This window comes from Ahaetulla prasina, chromosome 2 (genome assembly GCF_028640845.1).
Source record: "Ahaetulla prasina isolate Xishuangbanna chromosome 2, ASM2864084v1, whole genome shotgun sequence".
Taxonomy (NCBI): domain Eukaryota; kingdom Metazoa; phylum Chordata; class Lepidosauria; order Squamata; family Colubridae; genus Ahaetulla; species Ahaetulla prasina.
This window is the reverse complement of record NC_080540.1, coordinates 262,058,640-262,061,648: the sequence shown is the minus strand read 5'-3', so window position 1 is coordinate 262,061,648 and position 3,009 is coordinate 262,058,640. Positions and strand designations below refer to the sequence as shown.

Below are 3,009 nucleotides of genomic sequence, written 5' to 3'. Positions count from 1 at the left end.
CTTTTTTTTACTTTTAAAAGCATTTTAAAAAAACCTATTCGGCTGAAGAGGTTGTAAAAAAATGCTTTTAAAAGGTAAAAAAAAGGCTCTGATGATCACAGCTGAGCCGTGCAATTGTCAGAGCCTTTTTTTTACTTTTAAAAGCATTTTTTTTACAACCTATTCGGCCAAATAGGTTGTAAAAAATGCTTTTAAAAGTAAAAAAAAAGATCGTGTCCCACAGCTGATCACCCCCTCACGTGCTGTTCTACTTACCACATGCCTCCTTTTGGTGTGCATTACGTGCACACAGCTCACATTTGGTGCGCAGCCAGTGAGCTGGTAGTAAATCAGTTCAGATTTCACCACTGCATAAAACCCACTACATGGATAAATGGAAATATGCAAATAAGTAAGAAAGGCAGAATTGGAAGAAACTTAGAAATATCAAAAAAAAAAAAAAAAAGAAATATCAAGACTATAAAAAGGTAAAGGTAAAGGTTCCCCTCACACATACGTGCTAGTCGTTGCCGACTCTAGGGGGCGGTGCTCATCTCCATTTCAAAGCCGAAGAGCCAGCGCTGTCCGAAGACGTCTCCGTGGTCATGTGGCCGGCATGACTCAACGACAAAGGCGCACGGAATGCTGTTACCTTCCCACCAAAGGTGGTCCCTATTTTTTTCTACTTGCATTTTTACGTGCTTTCGAAACTGCTAGGTTGGCAGAAGCTGGAACAAGTAACGGGAGCTCACCCCATTACATGGCAGTGCTAGTGATTCGAACCGCTGAGCTGCCGACCTTTTGATTGACAAGCTCAACGTCCTAGCCCCTGAGCCACCGTGTCCCTATAGATTAAGTTAACTTTAGTTTTTAAAAAGACAAAGGCATCCGAAATTGTTAGGAAGTCATTAATTTATATGAGCAAAACCAAGAATAATAAGATTAATATAAGACTAAGAGAGATAAAAAAAGAGAAAAAAGTAGATTTTATGAGAATACCTGATAATATAATTTACTCTGAAAAAAATTGAAAATGTTTGTCAAGATAGAATAGGTCTAACAACAGGTAAACATTTCCCTTTAAAAAAACATGAAAGGTTTATTACCAAGAATTACCAACAAAAGCAAATGTGAGTGAGCATGTGTTCAAAAACGAAATAGAAAAATTGGAGGTGAAATACTGTATATTTGGTGATGCTTAATACTTCACAAAATGTAGGCTATGCTTCCTTTTGCCTGAACTCTTTTAGCTTCAGAGTGCAGAAAAAGAAATTTATTCACTGCTTAAAACCCAAATGCCTTAAAATGTATCCTCATATTTAGTGTGGCCGAGGCGAACAAAGGGAGGTACATTTGGCCACTAGATTGCATTTTTTTGTGTACCATTATAAAGTGATTGCGAAAGGGCCAAGATTAAGAGATCAGTCAGTAATGGTTGGAAAGGAAGAAGAGAAAAAGAAGGAAGCAAATTAGATATTGGAATAAAGGAAAGCGAACATGGAACCACAGAACTGAAACTGAACTGAATTGTCAACTGAAACAAAAGGGACACATAGATTGCTGTTCAGCAGTGACACATAACAACTCCTCTTCAATGTAAAGAGCAATGATTGGATTTAGACTCATTTGTGTTTTTAGCTCTTGGTGTTAACTCTTTACTAATTAACATTCACAACTACATTTTCTCCATAATATGAAGAATTCATATTATGTTCATAGTCATTTGATTCAAGGGTGATTGCTAATCTTATTTTTCTCACCCACAGGGAAGAACTGTGTGCACACACTTATCAAAAAAAAAAAAAGATTTCTATATATAGAAAATGTGTGGGAGAAAGTAAAGCTAGGAAATGCCTTCTTGACATGCCGTTTTCTATATAACAATGCATTTGATCATGTTGGCCTTCACATACAATTTGAAATAGTGGATTTTTCATATAGTATCTGCTGACTTAGGATAGTGCTTTTACGCAGTGAAAGGATAAGGGGAATAGCATTAATGTAGGGGGATATATGATACACAATCTCTTCGTATGCCTATACATAAAAAGTATAGCGTATGCACTATATATACACTGTATGTGTATGTACACACACACACACACATACACAGAGCTCTTCTAAAACTATACACATTCAACCTCACTTACTGCATTTGGAAAAACACACCCAGAGTCCACTTTCTGCCACACATTTAACTATAACTTCTGTACATTAAAACATTATAAATACCTTCAGATTTTCTTCCCTAACCTGCACATGACTGTTAGAGCCAGGAGATGTCATGGCCATTGCCAGGGAACTCTACACAATGAAGGGGGTGTCAGCTGGCAGTGGCAATGGGCAACCAAAAGCACATGGCTGGGGCATACATAGCCATCCTCCCCCTCACCTTAATGAAGTTGATGTTCTTGGATTATTGGTGAAAGCACTGGTGACACATTGAGGCCGTAATTGTGGATCAGTCTGTGTCGGTTGGAGCACATGTGGCTGCGAGAGGAAGAGAGGCTGGGTGAGCCATACCAAGATGCTTTTTGGCTCCCCTTGTCCCAGAAGCACCAACCTCACATGCTCACCTGTCTGCTAGTGGCTGCCCCCTTCTCTCCCTCCCTCCCTGCTGCTGGGCGATCCCGTGTTCCCTGCTGCTGCCAGGCCTTGTTGCAGAGGCCAGTGTGCGCCAGATGGCATTGGCTCTGGGTCCAGCAGAGGCCAAAAAGAGACAATCGGGGTGGGTCAGAGGCCTACCAGGAGCGTGAGCCTAAACTTCCTGGGGTGGCTCCAGTACAGCTGCTGGTAGCCCATGGTGGTAGTCGCATGGCTCAGATGCCAAAAAGGAAAAGGAAAGGCTGAATGGTACAGGCCCAGGGAGTAAGCCTCCCTGCTCCTGCTCCCCTCCCCTCATGGTCCGAAGCAGCTCTAATAAGCTCAGTGAGCAGCCGGGTGGTGAGATGAGCCACCCAGCCAGGAGAGACCGGGCGAGGCGAGGAGTGGCTGGGAGGGGAGGGGTGAAACTTCAACCGGTTTGCAGAA

At 41.9% G+C, this 3,009-nt stretch overlaps 1 pseudogene; it reads right to left on the bottom strand.

Annotated features, from left to right (window-relative positions):
* Positions 1-887: 887 nt before the first annotated feature.
* On the bottom strand, positions 888-2,781 carry LOC131190729 (small ribosomal subunit protein uS14-like; annotated as a pseudogene).
* Positions 2,782-3,009: the final 228 nt, after the last annotated feature.